Below are 19009 nucleotides of genomic sequence, written 5' to 3'. Positions count from 1 at the left end.
ATCTTAAAATAATATGAAGCCCCAAACAATGTATTCTAAATCAAAGCCAATATTAAAGTTGATGAGAAAGAGTTACCATAGCTTTAATCGTCCCAGTCAAACGAAAACATTTAGAAATTCAGGAAATCTTATATAAGAAATCTTCTGAGAATAAAAACCAAAGAAAAAACACAAACTGATCAAATCATTTATCCGCTTTTCGGCTAGTATGTTGAGAAGGGAATAGCATAATGGAAGAACACACCTTGGTACAGAACACCAGGCTAGGGAAGAAAAGAAAGACGTGGGATATACATTCCTTTTCTACAACCTAATTCTATGCTTAATTTTTTTCAAACTACTTCATTACTCTGAGCCTCTGGCTTCCTGATTAGTAAAATGAAAACAAAACTCTGAACGTATTGTGATATGAAAATTCTTTATGAAGCTTGGCCTGGGGTGTACAGCTGTGAGTCCCAGTGGAAAGTTATTGCTCCTTAAGTGAGATGATCACACTGAACATGGTGTGTGGTACACAGTTGGTGCTCAATAAATGTTTGCCAAATGAATGTGCATTAAACCAATTAAAATCTATTGCTAATTTGCATATAATCTGGCATAAATAACACTCATGTATCTTGCCTATAATATTAGCAGGTAGCACCAGGAGATCTCTAAGGGTCTTTACATAGAATTCTAGTGTGCCAAGTTTAAAAAATGTATTTTAGCAGTGGCCTAGAGTTCCTTTGGGGTAGCAAAGGAACTCTTGCTACCCCAAAGGAACTCCTTGTTTTGGAAAATGCCTTGAAAGGTGTGGCGGAGACTGTAGTGACCCCGTCTTTCTGTAGTGATAGAGCTCAAAGCATGGCATGTAGCTGCTCAGAATAAAGACTACATTTCACAGCCTCCCCTGCAGGTCATAGTGACCATGGGACTGAGTTCTGGCAAATGGGATATAAGCACAAAGTTTGTAGGGCAAAGTTTGTAGTAGCTTTTGGGAAACTTCCTTTGGAGACACTTGGCCTGTGCCCTTTGCACTTCTCTGTTCCATCCTTCCTCCAGTTGCCAGCTGGAGGAAGAGAGCCAGGCCCTAGGGTGTAGAGCCACTTGGGAGCAGAAAGGTGCTCCATTTGTTTGTACCAGTGGCAACTATTGTTACGATCTGAACTTCGTATCTTGTTGAGGCTTGGGATACATTTTTTCTTGGGACTCCACAGCCTTCTCTTGAGACTTCCTCTTGAAATCTGCCTTCTGTCATTCCTCCTACCCACTCACTCTTGGCAGGCAGTTTTCCATGGCTCTGTTGTGTTTCTGCACAACTTGAACTTATCTTGCAAATTTGTTCTAGACTATCTTTTCACGGATGTTGTAGAAAGGTTTTGGAAGATGAAGTCTCAGCCTCTGGAGCAAAGAACAGGTTTGCTTACAACCTTGGAAGCTAGAGATAGTGTCTTTCTAGAGAGCAAAAGGCAGACATACTGCTCATTATAAAAGATGCAGTTTTCCTAAACAGAGTATTTCAACCCAGAGTATGTGCAGGTGTCATCTGGCCTTCGTTGCATTGTCCTATGGGCATTGAGGTTTGGCGAACCAGCACAAATGCTGATACTCTGATTACTGTTGTTGCTGTAATACAGTCCTTTGTCCCTAACCCAGGATTGTCTTCTGTCAGCACACATGAAACTGTGGCCGGCTAAATGGTTAGCCTGCAAGTAAGATAAAAATCTCAGACCCTTTGCCTACCTGAGTTTGTCTGATCTGCCTCATGTTTCTAAATCCCAACCTGGGGTAAATATGGAGATGCAAGAAAAAATAAAATCCCAGGTTGTAAGAAGCAATGCTCATCGAGGACTGATTGAAAGACAAGCATTTTTAATGTTACCCTTGGAACATGCACTTTCAGCTCAGGCACTTATTCTAAATTGTGTTTCCATTTTTTTGCCATCCGCCTATTTTGATGGACATGATAAGAAAGAGCAATGGGAAAATTTACTGTTGTATACATCTTTGGGATAGTTTCAGGTACACCGACTACAACATTATGCAGTGTCCTTTTTATGAGGACCTACGGGAAAAATTTGTCTCAGGTATTAGGAAAAGCTGCGTTTCTGTTGAACAGCTGTGGTGTGTTTGTCCTATGGACACTATAAATCTTGTAACTGACTGTGTATCTCAGCATCTTGGAAGAATGAAGCCAAATCTGTGGTCTAGTTCTTGGAATTAATTGAGGCCAGACAGTATGCATTTGAGATATTAAGTTTACCCCAGGTTGTTTTCTTCAATCCGTTTCCTCATTTATTTATTCTTCTGTTTTTACAATATGCCTATTTTTCCATTTTTATTTTAATTAAACCTTAAGGGTCTGATATTTCTACAAAGTTTATTATAAGACCAGCACTTCCTGCCTCCCCCATCCCCGGCCCCGTGGTTCCTGAATCCTGTCTCTTCCTCTCCCACGGTTAAAGTCCTGGTTTTGTTGAAGCATCTGAGAATGATGCTGGGAGGTACATTCATGAGAGCTAACTGGTCTAATGTCATTAGTCTACCATCATACTTCACTGATAATTTGGCCAGTTCTAGAATTCTAGTCGAGAAATAGTTTTTCCTTAGATTGTGAGGACTTTGGTCCATTGGTTTCTAGGTTCCAGCATTTCAGCTGTGAAGTCCAAAGCCATTCTGATTTTGATCCTTTGATGTGACTTGTTTTTTCTCTCTGGAAGCTTTGTTGGGTTTTCTTTCTGTTCTGAGTGTTCTGAAATTTCAGGAAAATAATGGGCATTTCTGGGGTCTTTTTCCATCCACTGTGTTGGGCTTTTGTAATGTGAGAACTCACGTCCTTCAAATGAAGGTCATTTTTCTTTTCTTGTCTTTTTATTTTTATTTTACACTGGAGTATGGTTGATTAACAATGTTGTGTTAGTTTCAGGTGTACAGAAAAGTGATTCAGTTCTACATATACATGCATCTATTCTTTTTCAAATTCTTTTCCCATTTATGTTATTACAGAGCATTGATCAGAGTTCCCTGTGCTATACAGTAGGTCCTTTTTGTTTACCTATTTTAAATATAGCAGTGTGTACATGTCAATCCCGGACTCCAAATCTATCCCTCCCCCCCACCCCCCCCACCCCCCATCTCCCACCCCCCACCCCCCCACTGAAGGGCATTTTTCTCTGTTTCTTCAATAATCTCCTCTCTTGCATTCTCTGAGGACTTACTTGGTAATCCAGGATCATTTCCCTTCTTTAAGATTGGCTGATTAGTAACCTTAATTGCACATGTAAGTCCCTTTACAGTAGTACTAAGATTAGTGTTTGCATAACTGGAGGGTGGGGATCTTGTGGGGACATTTTTGGAAGTCTGTTCATGACACTCCTCAACTGTATATTGCAGCGCTCCTGTTTCCTGAATTTTTTTTTTTAAATAACATTCTGTTCTTGGGACCTGTGGAAAATATCTTCTCTTCCTTTGAAGATCTTAGTGAAATTATTTTCTTTTAAGTCTCCCCCTGCCCCTCCCCCCATATTTTCTCTTTCCTCTAAGTTTCTTTCTTCTGTTTATTAGTTTGGGGCTTTCTTCCTTCACCTTAGAAGCTTTCCCCAAGTGTTCAATTTCAGTCCGTGGCTCTCTGTCCATGTTTACGAATGAGGGACTAAATGCTGACTACAGACTCTGTATGTGGCAGACTCCACTTAAGTATCGTGGGGTGGCACATTTCACTGTGGGTCTATAGTGTCAGTATATGTGGGATTATTTTCTATGACCAGAGAAGAATGTCCCAGTCCTTGGTGGAGGACCCGGCTGCCAGTGAGGGAGGAGCCTGGGAGCAGCTCCAGATTCAACGGACAGCCTTCCCAAAGCCTCCTGTTTCCAGTGTGATACCTCAAACCTCCCTCTGGGGCAGAGTCTCTCCGGCTCACCATTTTCTCAGAATAAACGTACACCATTTTGCTGAGGTTGGGGAAGCGATCTACTGCTTCTTAACAGATTTTTCAAGCCACCGTCCTGTTTTTGACTCTGATTTTACCCTCGATTTCAGAGGGTACCTGGTGCTGCTTGTTTCTGAGATTTTGTGAAATTCTGCAAGGCAGTGCTGGTGGTTTCTGGGCTTCCCCTCCTCTGGTTTGGCTCTTGGCTTTCTTGAGTTGACCAAGCCAGATGCTTTTTACCACTTTCCACATGCTGTTGCTGCTGTTTCCTCTCCACTGACTTTGTGTAAATTATGAGTCTCTTTAACAGAACTCCATTGCTGGCTTTTTGTGGGCCTCCATGAGAGAGCCAAGGTAAACACATCTGTCCAATGCACCATCATTACTCAGAAACTCCATACATTAGATGTAGGATTTTATTTTTAATGGAAAAGACTTAAATCCTTTTTGGAATGTGTTGAGGAAAAAAAATCAATTCACTAAATTAATATTGCGTCTGGGAGTCTGGGATGTTAGCTTCTGAAATGAATTTTCTCATTTGTAAACAACCTGAAAGGTTTGCTATAAAGATAAAATGTGATAATATTCGAGAGTACTTAGGACAGTACTTGACATGTAGTCGATATACAATATATGCTTGTTGAATAAAGGAATCAAATGCATTCACGCGAAACCAAAAGAAAATATATACCTATATTGGGGTGGGGGGGGTAGATGTGGTGAGCCAGGGCTGGTTATAGACATGTGGTGCCCAAAGTAGGGTAGCAATATGGAACTCCCCCAAACCAATGGACTTCCCATGTTTGTTCAACATTTATTTAGTTGGTGGTTGAAGGGAAGAAATGAATTTTCTCTTTAAAAAATTGTATATCTCTTTCGAATTAAGGGCTTGTTATTTAGAATAAATGTAGCATTATATTTTATATTTTTTTATTTTCTTAGAAATATATATTTTATATTTTTATATTTTCTTAGAAATGTCTTTTTTGGGGCTTCCCTGGTGGTGCAGTGATTAAGAATCCGCCTGCCAATTCAGAGGACACAGGTTCGAGCCCTGGTCCGGGAAGATCCCACATGCTGTGGAGCAACTAAGCCCGTGTGCCAAACTACTGAAGCCCGCGCGCCTAGAGCCCATGCTCCGCAACAAAAGAAGCCACCAGGATGAAAAGCCTGCACACCGCAACAAAGAGTAGCCCCCACTCTCTGCAGCTAGAGAAAGCCCACGTGCAGCAATGGAGACCCAACACAGACAAAAATAAATAAATAAAAATTAAAAAAAAAAAAAAGGAAATGTCTTTCTTTTCCCCACGCCATGTGGCATGTGGGATCTTAGTACCCCAATCAGGGATTGAACCTGTGCTCCCTGCAGTAGAAGCATGGAGTCTTAACCATGGACCCCCAGGGAAGTCCCAGAAATGTCTTTTATTTCACAATTCTTCCACAGCATTATTCATGTTCACTAATGATAAGGGAGAACGAATGAATGTAGTTGTAAAGTTTTATTAAAATATGTTTAAAGCCTTTTTATGACTTTCACAATGGCAAACGTTTTTCATTTTTTTGGTAGATGTTGTATTCCTTCCGTTTTATTTTTTCCTGAACCGGACAATGTTTTGGGAGGCCTCTTAGAGGGTTAAGACACATACAGTAAAGCAGAACGCTCATTCTTTGTTGACTGCACCAGGTCAAAACTCACCAGGTGCCAGAGCTTAGGTTGACTTTGTCCTCATTGTAGGACGGCCAGCCTATCCACGTTCCATCACTGATGGAGAGGCTGAAACAGCACCAAGCAGTTGGCCTATGGGAGGATGGCTTTTCAAATGCCCACTTGTACTTTGGGGAATTGGTGAGAGCAGGACCCATTAGTTTCCCAATAAAGCAAGAAATTACATGTGGAAATCTGAGCTAACCGGCACAACATTTCCTCCTATTCCAGTGATGTCTTGGTGCCCATCATGGGGTGGCACCATGGGTAGCTGCCAGCCTGGCTTCCCCTTGATCTATTTCTGCCCTCAGCCTCTGCGTTTTTTACTTTTCCCCACTGGTGCCCAGCGTCCTGATAATCTCTCTCCTGCACTCCACGAAATAGCTGTCAGTGACTTCATTCACATTCAGGTATAAGCGTTTCATAACACCATAAAGACCTTTATTTCTCGTGACATTTGGAACTTTAGTAAAGTACCATACTTACAGCTATACAGTTGGCATTTGTAGGGTGGATTTTCAGTTATCAGCCCAAAGGAGAGCATTGGTCAGAGTGACTATTTCCCATTGTCGTTGAAATGCACACTGTAGACCCTCTCTCCCCACTCTCTGGCCCTGCATCACTTCTCTAAGTGATGCCATTTGCTCAGGAAACACCTTGGACCACGTGAAGGTAAGCTCCAGGGTATATTTTCCATTTAACACTGTGAATCACCTTTGATCACTTTCTAACTCCTTATTCTGCCCTGCAGCCAACCTTCCAAACACTGTTTTTGCTACTTTTTTTTTTTTTTTTTTTGCGGTACGCGGCCCTCTCACTGTTGCGGCCTCTCCCGTTGCGGAGCACAGGCTCTGGACGCGCAGGCTCAGCGGCCATGGCTCATGGGCCAGCCGCTCCGCGGCATGTGGGATCTTCCCGGACTGGGGCACGAACCCGTGTCCCCTGCATCGGCAGGCGGACTCTCAACCACTGCGCCGCCAGGGAAGCCCATGAGGAGCCACTTTGAGCAGCGGGGAGTGCTCACAGATTGTGTGGTAACGAGGGATCCAAACAGCAGGCGCTCCAGAGGCTTCGGGTTTGTCACGTATGCCACTGTGGAGGAGGTGGGTGCAGCCATGAAGGCAAGGCCATGCGAGGTGGATGGAAGAGTTGGGGAACCAAAGAGGGCCGTCTCAAGAGAAGATTCTCAAAGACCTGGTGCCCACTTAACTATGAAAAAGATTTTTGTTGGTGGCATTAAAGAAGACACTGAAGAATGTCACCGAAGAGATTATTTTGAACAGTATGGGAAAAATTGAAGTGATTGAAATCATGACTGACTGAGGCAGTGGCGAAAAGAGAGGTTTTGCTTTCGTAACCTTTGACGACCATGACTCTGTAGACAAGATTGTCATTCAGAAACGCCACACTGTGAATGGCCACAACTGTGAAGTAAGGAAAGCCCTGACTAAGCGAGAGATGGCTGGTGCTTCATCCAGCCACAGGGGTCGAAGTGGTTCTGGAAACTTTGATGGTGGTCATGGTGGTGGTTTTGGTGGGAATGGCAGCTTTGTTCGTGGAGGAAACGTCAGTGGTCGAGATGCCTTTGGTGGCAGCCGTGGTGGCGGTGGCTATGGTGGCAGCAGGATGGCGATAATGGATTCGGTAATGATGGAAGCACTTTTGGAGAGGGTGGAAGCTACAATGCTTTTGGCAGTTACAACAATCAATCTGCAAATTTTGGACCCGTGAAAGGAGGAAACTTTGGAGGCAGAAGTTCTTGACTCTATGGTGGTGGAGGCCAATACTTTGCCAAACCCCAAAACCAAGGTGGCTATGGCGATTCCAGCAGCAGCAGGAGCTGTGGCAGTGGCAGGAGGCTTTAATTACTGCCAGGAAACAAAGCTTAGCAGGAGAGGAGAGCCAGAGAAGTGACGGGGAAGCTACAGGCTACAACAGATGTGAACTCCGCCAAGCACAGTGGTGGCAGGTCCTAACTGCTACAAAGAAGACATGTTTTAGACGATACTCATGTGTATGGGCAAAAAATCTCAAGGACTGTATTTGTGACTAATTGTATAATAGGTTATTTTAGTTTTTGTTCTGTGGAAAGTGTAAAGCATTTCAACAAAGGGTTTTAATGTAGATTGTTTGTTTTGCACCCATGCTGTCGATTGCTAAATATAATAGTCTGATCATGATGCCGAATAAATGTGTCTTTTTTAAAAACAAAAACGAAAACAAAAACCTCTGAGGAATCCCATTACCAGCTCCCCTTCATGGAAACCAGCAGCCTTTGTTACAAAAGCTTACGTGCTGTCAGTAAACAGCTTGGGGACAAAGATATTCACTCACTGAGCCTGTTCCATGCCCTTGTTTGACTCTCACAACTATTATTATTCCCTGCAGACAAGGCACTGCTATTACTCCCATTTAACAGATGAGGAAGCTGAGCCTCAAGGAGCTTATGTGATTGGCTGAAGATCATGCAGCACGTGAATGATAGAATCTAGGTGTTTTATTTCCCAAATCAGTGGTCATTCCGTCAAGTTTCTCCTATTTTACAATGGAGACATGATGACAGATAAAGTATGGTTTTCAAGAAGGAAAAAAATCATGACTCATATAAATATAAAATGAACATATGTCAAAGGTGTTCTGTAACTCACTAATTAATGAGGAACTGGTAAGACACTAAAACCAGTTTAAAGAGCACTGAAGTAGTAAGATATTTTGAGGCAGTGTTTGGTAAGATTGCTGGGTTAGATGTAAAACTGGTCAATGTCCAACAGGACAACAAACTATTGCCTTTGAGGTTATCTATTCTAGCGAACATAAATTATTTACATCTCCACTGAACGAAATTCTACAAATTAACCTCTGTCCCCGAAGATTTGTGAAATAGTTCAATGAATAGGAGGTCAAGCGCAGCACCACAGTCTAAGAACACCTTGTAATCTTTTCTGCCTATTTACAAGTTTCAGATAATTTCAGACGGTCTTTCAAACATGACTTTTGATTGAATTTGACAGATACATAAGAAAAAACTTTTTCTCCCTTTTAAGGAAGAAGGTACTTGGGCCATTCTCCTTACACACTGTAGAGTTTCCTTTCTTATGCCATTATGATTGTTGATACCTGATACAATACTATTGTTGACAAGTAATACACACGCCAGTTCAAAACCTGCAAGAAATCTGTCATCAGCTTTCTTATGTAAAGATAAAGTTGTGAAAAGCCTTCACATTTGGTAAGAAAACTGACTTTTGAAACATTATGTGATTACTACCCGAAAAGTCTTATGTTCTTGTAGTAACTCACTGAATTTCTAATTAATTGAAATTCTAAGGACAAAAAGTAGATCTTTTCCTATATTAGACAACTAATATTTACCTGATTAGATTTCTCTGTTATAGTGGAAAGACAGACCAGAGTTGGACTCTCTGATTTTTGCCAGTTATGTTAACTTATTTGAACCTTAGTTTCGTTATCTCTAAACTGGTAATAATGCTACACCACATGCATTCCTCAGTTTCAAAGTATTACTAAGTGTTCTTTATCTCTGTATCATAAGTAGCAAAATATTTAACCAAATATAACTGGACCATTTTGATTTTTAAATATCATGCTATTTTCTGGTAAGATCTTCTTGGGGGGATATAACTGCTTTGACCAACTAGCCACAGCTGATGAGGGTCCATCCATTTAACTTCCCCATAAAGTTAGAGGTTAACTTATAAAAGCTGATAGGATGTGTGTGTGTGTTTGACCTGACAGAAGATAACCCCAAATGTTATGGTATTATTGCTCTAAAGGAAGTTAATCAGCTTTATATCTAATCTGACATTCTCATTTTTGCATTCGTTTTCTCACTATTATAGCCTTATTTCTCAAATGCTCTTCTTGCCAGCTCTTTTGTCTTTCTGCTGATCCCCTCATTAAGTAGTTAAGTAAAGCTTTATGTTTTCTAATTGTATGAAAAGTTGGGTTTTTTTAGAAGTAGGTTGTTTTCTTTTATCAGTTTGAGAATTAAGCTTTTAACAAACTAAACAGAAACAAACAAAAAACCCAACAACCCAGACTTGATTCCAGAATCTTGGAAGAACAACACGGATTTTCACCGAATAGTCCCAGAGACAGAGTGGAGGCGATTATCATGCCCAACTGCTAAAATGTGCCCTGTAAGTTTCTCTGTCTCCCCAAAGTCCCAGACACGTAAGTAGCTGCCTACATTCTGTTTGTCCCTCTCCCAGCTCAGTCTTCCAGTCCCCACAGTCCCCAGGCTCTGCTGTTCTCACCTCTCTCCCCTCCTCTGGCAGACATACCCTAAGGCGACCCCCACTGAATGACATTGAATTTTATAATCTTCTCCTTGGGTGAGTGTGGGAGGAACCTGTGACTTGTTTCTAAGCAATAAAATATGGCTGATGTGATGAGATGTATTCCTGTGATTTCATTTCATTATCTAAGACTGTTTTAGCAGATTGGAAGGAGACTCGCCTACTGGCCTCAAAGAAGCCAGCTGCTATTATGTGAACTGGCTATGGAGAGAGCCACATGGCAGAAAATGGCAGAGTCCTCAAGGAGCTAAGGGCCTCCATCCCATCACCACAAGGAACTCAATGCTCCCGGCACTCACTTGAGCTCGAAAAAGGCCCCCAAGTACCAGGAAGGAACGGAAGCTGACAGGCTCTCAATGCAGCTGGTGAGACCCTAAGCCAGCTAAGCCAGCCTGGACTTGATCCTTTGTGAGTAGATCAAGTGAGATAAATCCACAGTGAGACAATAAATGGGTGAGGTTTCAAGCTGCTTAGTTTGGGTTAATTTGTTACAGAGCAAAACCCTCTCGTTCTCTTGGCTTCTTTCATTTGCATCCCCGTAAACTTCCCCTTCTCAGGAAAACTAAAGGATCTTCCTTAGCGCCACACTCCTGAGAAACCAGAGAGTTTGTGTGTGTGTGTGTGTGTGTGTGTGTGTGTGTGTGTGTGTGTGTGCGTATGCATGCATCAGAAACAGACCATAAGTTTCACTTCACCATCTCACTAGATTAAGTTGCTCATTCCCCTGGTAAAATCTATTGACTAATAACCATCCAGATGCCAGTAGGCTGCTCTCCAATATGTGTGTGCATTTCTGCTTCCACAAGCAAATGGCAGAAAAGTCAATGTTGTTTGTTCCCAAATCTGATCACACCAGTTGTAAATGTTATTGTAAATGACATAGTTAAATATTACATAAACTGAAAGTGGGAAAAGGGAATTTTTTTTTCCTATGAGAACTAGGAGAGGTTCTATAAGGAAAGTGCTGTCATATTAAGTAGAAAAGAGGAAAATAATAGAAACCTAGAAGGATATTGCTCTGAGATTACTTCACAATGTCTTTAAATTCTGGTTCTTTTTAGGGACCTGAACATTGCACATTGGTTGTTTATGTAAGGAAGAAGCTGTATAGCTCATTCTGCACTTCAGTTAAAATGAAAGCCCTTGTCCTTACAATACGTTTGATGAATGAAAATGAATATTTGAGATGTGTGTGTAATCTTTTATAATGCTTTCCCACTTTAATTGACTTTTTCAATTATTTGATTGTGCTAGATAAAGGCTCCTTCTGAATTTTAATTTTAATAATTTTTCTGCTGTCACGATAAGATTGCATACAAGAAATTCTGTTTTTAAGAAAAGGAATGTTTTGAGCTTACTGGCTGAAAGTATTTTAGGAAAAATCTAAGGCCTCGTCATAAAGCTAACTCTTGAATTCTACTCTTTATCTTAGAGCAGCAGCAAAAAGAGCTGAAATGTTAAATGAGAGGTTTGACAGCAAAACAGGAAAGTTATCTCCATGTGGTAGCTCTTGACCTGTTTTCAAATGCATAACGTAACAGGGTCGGAAGATACTGTTATTGCTGACCTTGGCAAAGAATAACTGGCTATTGCAAATTAATTTATAAAAGGTAAATAACAAAGGACTCCCAGAGAGGACTTCCTCCCTCCGTCCCTCCTCCCTCCTGCCCCCCTCCCTTCCTTCTTTCCTTCCTTCCTTCCTTCCTCTTAGATCTATGGTTTATAACCCATATTTATCTTAAGGCATAATGAGATCCCAAACTTATTCCTGATGGCCAGTACAGGCACATACAACGATCATATCCCTGGAACTAAAAATTCAGACAATTGGTTTACCAGTGGGGACAGACTAATTGAAACTGGGACATTAGCTTCTCTCCTGCTTTGGATTTATATAAAGAAGGGCTTGTGACTATTGCTAAGAGCATTAAGAATCTGAATTCAGGACACTGCCTGAAGAGTTGCCTGTAATATTTCTATTTTGTCCTTGGACAGGCCTTTGGAGAAGACAAATACCTCTCTTAGCCAAGGGAGTATTAAAAATCCCACTCCAGAATCTGCAGAAAGGAGGCTGTTAGGAAGTGGGAAAAGAGCATAGTAGATTTGCTTCTGAGATTACTTTGCTTCCTGAGATTACAAAGACTCATGAAAGTGGCTTTCCAGACAATAGGCTCCTTCTTGGGCTCCAAGCTCTAGACACCTGTCCCTTCTTGCCCTGGTCCACCTCCAACCATGCACCTCCTCTGTGAGGCCAAGGGGACATGCCCACCCACAGCCTGCACCTCCCCTTCTAGACCATGCTCCTGGCCTCCAGGTCCTCAAAATCCCCACCCAAAAGGCCAGGGTCTGCTTCTGGGGGCTGTGCGGGACTTTCTCCCGGGTCATCCTCTCAAGGATTGACCATGATGCCTGTGCTTCCTTGACCCTGAGGGGTGGCTGTTCATAGGGTGACATGAATAGAGTTTAGAGGTGTGGGTGTCTGCATGTATGAGTGCAAGGCCCCCTGAGTGTGGGACTGAAATAGGGATTGAGAGAGAAAGGAGCAGCTGCAGGCTGGAGGCTGCTCCCCATCTTCTGATGCAGAACACTGAGGAACCCATGATTTCTAAATTCAGCCTGGAAGTCCAGGTCCTTATGAAGGTATAGTTATCATGGCAGTAGAATAGAATGTACACACTTTATTTAGCAGCTTGTTACCTTAATTGATAAGTTTTACATATACTTTTCTATATATAGCATGCAGGTCTTCACTGCACTTTGTCCCACACTCTGCATATAGTTGTACTGCTGATAACAATACAAATTAATACAACCCCTATGGAGCAAGCTGGCAACATCTATCAAAATTAGGAGACGCTGCTTTGGGAAATGTTCCCGGTGTTCTCCTTACTTGCTGCAAGTAATAAATCCTTCCTTCTCCCTGCCAAAAAGTCTATCGAAATTATAAGTGTGTACTCTATGGCTCAGAAATTCCACTTCTGGGAATTGCACAGATGAATTTGTACAATTGCAAAACAAACTATATACAATGCAATTTTGAAATGACAATTGAAAACAACACATGTTCATCAGTAAGAGGTAGTTAAATAAGTTAGGGTACATCCATACGATGGAATATCATGCAGCTGTAAAAGAAGATGTGGAAGTTCTCTATGAACTGATGTGGAAAGATTTCCGACATTTATTGTTAAACGTAAGAGCAAGCTACAGAGCAGGGAGGGAGAAAAGACAATGGATTCATATTTGCTTGTACTTGAAGAAAAGGATTGGAAAAAATGAATAGAAATTATTACTTTTGTTTATTTGGGGATGTGAGCAAGGTTATATACCTTTGTATGTTATTTTTATTTTTCAACTCCATGAATGTATTATCTATTAAAAATATAGGTATATGTTTTTCATTTTTATTTTAAAAATAAATGTTATTTTTTCTAAAAGTTAATAAAATATTTTCCATTTTTATTTCTCAAAGGAAGCAATATATATATTACAAAAGAAAACTGATTTCCAAAATGTGGTTTGAGTCCTGGAGCTCTCAATAAAATGAGCGCCTCTGTAAGCCAGGGCAGGCGGCTCTACCACTGGGGAGCAAGCTCTGACCTCACCCAGGTTCCAGGCAGCGCGGGGCTCCTGGGCACACCACGACTGCACTGTACCCTCACTCGGCCCCTCAGTCTTGGGACCCTCCCCCCGGTGTCCTGTCTCGTTTCTCCCCTCCTCAAAGCTCCCCGCACCCTCTCTCCACCCAGGGGCTCATGCACAATCTCCTAAAGAGGCCAGAAGAGGGGGCCTCTGAGCAGCTTCTAAACCCAGGGCCTGGTTTCCTCTCGGCATGGGGTGGGGCTGGGAGCCAGGAAAAAGCTCCGAGAACACAAATAGTCTCCTTCATTCTGATTCTTCTGCAGCAGCAAACACCAAGCATGACTGAATATCGGAATAAAATTGTGTCCTTTACGTAGACGAGGAGCTGCTCTAGGGGATTCTAAAAGCCTCTTCACAGCCTTTTTGGCTGAGAACATGGACTTAAAGAACTCCCCTGTTTCCAAGAAAACCACTGTTGCAGGGGAGTCGGCTACTTCTGTTTGGCACCCAGGGCCCCAGAAGGGGCCTCTGGAGGCCTGAGGGAAGTGGGTGGAGTAGGACTGTATCCAGGAAGCCTGGGTCTCCCGCCACTGCCTTGGCGGCAGCTCCCAGCCCAGGCCTCTGGGGCGTCCGCGCCCCCATCCTGGGTGGAGGCTGCTGGCAGCAGCACATAGGGAGCCACTGAGACCCAGAAACTCAGGACAATGACCAGTTTCTCCAAGGGATGCCGCTTCCTGCTTCCCTAGGACTCAAAGCAGCATGGAGAGGAGGGGCGGCCAGTAGGAGCACGTCTGGTCTGATGAATTCCTTCCTACACAAGGACCCTGAGTCTCCCTGCTCTGAGAGGGAAGGGGGCTCGAGCCTCCTTGGTTAAGCTCCTCAGAGGAGAAGCTAGAATTTTAACAGGGCTGGTGGTGTAGAGGGTTGTTACCATTGCTCTAGGTGAGAGTAACACTGCTGGGGGGGTGGGGCTTTTATGCTATTTTGCACATTTAAATATTGTATGTTTCATTCTACATCCTATTTGTTGTTTCTTCCTTAGTTCATCACATCCTTCTTCACTGTCTCAAAGAAGGATCCAGAGCAGGCTTTTAACAGACTCCAGTCTTGTCTGCTCAAGGGGAACCTAGTGCAGGGATGTAAACCCAGGACTGGGCATTGCTCTTCACTCATGACAGGGCCCCTGCTTCTCAAGGTCCCCCTTCCTGGCTGTTGCCTTCGGTGTGAGAGCCTGAATATACAAAACAGACAATGATCAGACTACACATAAGAATAGAACTCTGACCCACAATCTGCAGCAACCAGCGGAGAAAACCAGCTCCTTATCTACAATAAGCAGCCCAGGAAGCCAGTTTGCTATCTATGAGTCAGACTTGTAGAAAGTCAGGCCGTATCTCTAGTAATTGCTCCAGGAAACCAAACAGTAAGCCCTGTAACAACTGACCCCAGATGGCCAGGACTTGATTAATAACTGACAGCTTCCCTAATTTTTGTCCCCCCTTCCAATTTAGGACCAACCTGAGAAAGTGAAATACGTACTTCTAACCAATCGTAAGAGGCTGTGCTTCTAGGTAGCCTGCCATAGCTTCCCCATGCCAGCCACCTCCAATCAGGGCACACTGGAAGACTTCCCCTTTTTCCAAAGCTCTCCCACTCCTCTGCCTGCTTTTGAGTCTCAGCCAATACAAGTGAGAGATGGTGGCTGACTCCCTTGCTGTAGCAATCCCTGAGTAAATTGCCTTTGCCTGTTTCACATTTGGGCAGCCTTTGTTTATTTCCATGATTGCCACAGTTTTCCAAATCTCCCTAATTCTCACATCTAACCCAAAGGCAACACTTGAAGGCTAACAATGATTACTCAAAATATTTATGTCTTTATTATTTACTTAATACATGTAAATATTTTTTAAAGTTTTCTGAGGCCGGGGAAAAGGATTAAAAGTATTTGAGTGATGGGAACCTGGAAGTATATACACGTGTGTCTGTATTTTGATTCTTATAAAATAGTTCCTCATAAAACTTTTTTCATGTATGTTTTCTTTTAACGTAAACATGACAATACCTCAGTCTACTGGTGTGAGTTTACAGAGCTGATTATAGACGTTTTGGAAGGAGGTCAGCACTGGGGGAAATAACACTGGCTTGTTGATCAGTAACCTGATCTTTCAGTTTAAGGATTGAGTTTGTAGCAGCTGAAAGTGGTACATGCACAGTTGCAGTTTTCAGTTTCACCAGAGGATGGCGCCCATACTTCTCTGATAGGTTTTGCCAGGATGCTTCGGCATCCTCTCAACCGGCATCTGAGAGACATTTTAAAGACTGGTTACCTAAACTGTTAACCAAATTAAGGTTTTTATTATTAATTCAGCTTTATATACAGTTAAAAATGAGTATAAGTCTATAACATCTTCAGAACAATTTATGCCAAAGAATAAAGCAGCCTGAAATGAATGGAAAGCTACTTATTTCCTGTAACTGTACTCTCACTTTATATTTAATTTATACAACTTTCAAAAACCAGTTTTTACAAGTCAGATCTTTCAAAATTTCCATTTTCTTGCCATCTGCTGCTTTGTAGATCAGCCATTTAATATTAAAACTTGCTCAGAAGCTGTGCTCTTTAACGCACGCACTAGCTCATCAGGTGATTCCTTAGTTGAGCTGTTTGCTCCTAAGCTGAGAGGGAGAGTGCAAGTCGCCGGTCTGTCTTCTCGGCTTCCCTGGCTTGAACCAAAGGTATTGTCATTTTCTGGTCTCCTCTTCCTTGACTCCCCTCATTTGTTCAATGGTGTCTTCTGAACAGGAGTGACCATAATTTTTCCTCCTTAAATTTTGTATCCTGGAGACTCAAGAGCTGTCTGGAGGTAGTAGAAGTCTTTGCTCAGAAACTGCTTTTCTTTGGGAAGATGACCCCAACCTCACTTATATTATATAATCGACTCAAAAGCAACCACAATCAACTCACATAAACTCTTTTAACATAAGTTGAATCCATACATGGGAGGTTTTGATGTACCATGAAGTGGGAACAGTGAATTTATAAAATGCTAATAAAATGAGGATGTCATAGAGGTTCACAATCCTTTATCTGAAATTCTTGGGGTCAGATATGCTTCGGAATTCAGAATGTTTTGAATTCATAAATTTAATCCAGTGTATATACCGCATATTATGTAATACTCCAGAAGGGTCTAGGGCAACTCCCCATAAACAAAACATTACTACTTCTAAAGAGAAACATGAATATTCACATTAAGTGGGATGAAGACTAAATGGCCTCATGTCATGTCATGTCAGGTTTTGCCTCCAAATGAGCTAGGAAAAACCTTTGGTTATAGGAGATTTTTGGATCTGGGGAATGCAGATAAGGTATTATGGAGCTATATTAGGTGATTTTCATGTGCTATGTCATTTAATCCTCACAGGTGTCCTATGTTAACCATAAGGATATAAGACTATGGGGAACCTGAGGATCAGAGTGGTTAAGTAACTTTCCCCATGTCACACAGCAGAGCCAACGTTCAAACCTTGGCCTGATTCCAAAAGGCAAAATGTTGCATTATCTCCCACATTTACTAAAAATACTAAATATTCTAAAATACTAAAAAAACTTTAACTTCTTTGCCAATTTTGTTTTTTTCACCCATATTTTGCACTCTTCGTTATTTTCTTTGGGGTCCATGACAGAGAATATGAAGGCATAGTGAATTATTCCACCATGATGGATGGAGGTAAAGCCCCTCCCTGGCATCTTCACAGAGCAGCCTTGCCTGGCTGCAATGCTGAAAAGCAAACAGTCAACACTGCAAATGGCAGATTTTCCACTGGTTAGAGATTCCTGTTGTGCCCTTGGTCCACACAGCTAATCAGCCTTGACGTTGTCTGCAATATAATCCAGCATCTAATTAACGTCCCCCGCCTTCTTTTGCAAATTTTGCACCACCCTGGCCTTCCCATAAAGGTATTCTGTTTCTTTGAACGGAGACTTCAGAAGTCACTTGACTTAATAAAGTTGTCAGCAGGCCAGGGAGAACTGTTGGCTTTACTCTGTACATTTTCTCAGGATGGGAATGAATTAAGATAATTGTATTTTAAAACTGCTTTCAAGGTAATTCATGAGCCATGTTCTTTTTTTGCGTCGTAATTATCCTCTTTTCACATCCTAATTATCCTTTTTTCTCTTTTCCCTTATGTCTTTCCTTCTTCCAAGTTAGGAGCCCATTTATACTCTAAAGTTTAGGAGCTTACAGTCTTTTTTTCTCTGCTGTTTCTTTCTTGTAACTGAACCAATAGCTTAGCAATTGCATGAACACAAAACTCTTTTTATATGCCTGTAAAAATATTACAGTTCACAATAAACTGTGAAACATTTTAACGGATTCTTCCAGTGACATTTTATAGACTTTCAAGATTTGTTCGAAAAATAATTCATCTATAGGTGTACATATATCTATATGTCATCCTTAAGATATTAAAAAAATCACACTTGACTTATTTTTATAAAGGTTAATAGCAGATACAGGTATTTATGCCTTCACACCTAGCTTCCTACCTGTCCGTAAAATTTACCTACAGTGAAGTGCACAAATCACATTGTACTTTAAATATATTACAATTTTGTCAGTTATTCCTCAACCAAACTGAAAACCCCACACACAATAGGATACAACTTCATACACATTTGGATGGCTGTTACTTAAAACGAAGAAAAAATGGAAGTTAACAAGTGTTGGTTGAAGATGTGGAGAAATTGGAAGCTTTGTGCATTGCTGGTAGAAATGTAAAATATTGCAGCCACTGTGAAAAATAGTTTGGTGGTTCCTCAAAAAGTTAAACATAGAATTTTCATATGATCCAGAAATTCCCCACTCCAAAGTATATACTCAAAAGAATTGAAGACAGGGACTCAAACAGATACTATTAGGCCAATGTTCACGGCATCATCATTCACAATAACCAAAAGGTAGAAGCAACCCAGATGTCCATCAACAGATGAATGAATTAGGAAAATGTGGTTACCTGCATACAAGCTGAATATTGTTCAGCTCTAAAAAGGGATAAAATTCTGATACGTGTTACAACATAGATGAACCTTGAAAACGTGGTGCTAAGTGAAATAAGCCAGACAAAGCAGGACAAATATTGCATGATTCCACTGATATGAGGCACCTAGAATAGGCAAATTCATAGAGACAGAAAGCCAAGTACAGTAGAGGTCACCAGGGACTGGGGACAGGAGGAAATGGGGAGTTCTTGTTCAATCAGTACAGAGTTTCAGTTTGGGATGATGAAATAGTCCTGGAAATGGACAGTGGTGATGGTTGCACAGCATTGTGAAGGTACTACTTAATGCCACTGAATTGTAAATTTTAAAATGGAAATTATTATAAATATTTAAACAGAATAAAATGTGAAGAAAGTGCAAAAGAAGGAAGTTTCCTTTTATTTCAGTTAAAAAATATACTTAGGGCTTTATTATATGTATATTTTTATTG

The 19009-nt window shown here is 41.5% G+C and overlaps 1 pseudogene; it reads left to right on the top strand.

Moving 5' to 3' along the window:
- Window positions 1-6602: 6602 nt before the first annotated feature.
- LOC132524321 (heterogeneous nuclear ribonucleoprotein A1-like) lies at window positions 6603-7478 on the top strand (annotated as a pseudogene).
- The last annotated feature ends 11531 nt before the right edge of the window (window positions 7479-19009 follow it).

The sequence above is a fragment of the Lagenorhynchus albirostris genome, chromosome 8, assembly GCF_949774975.1.
Source record: "Lagenorhynchus albirostris chromosome 8, mLagAlb1.1, whole genome shotgun sequence".
NCBI lineage: Eukaryota > Metazoa > Chordata > Mammalia > Artiodactyla > Delphinidae > Lagenorhynchus > Lagenorhynchus albirostris.
Note: the sequence above shows the minus strand (reverse complement) of the source record. Positions and strands in the feature narration are given on the sequence as shown.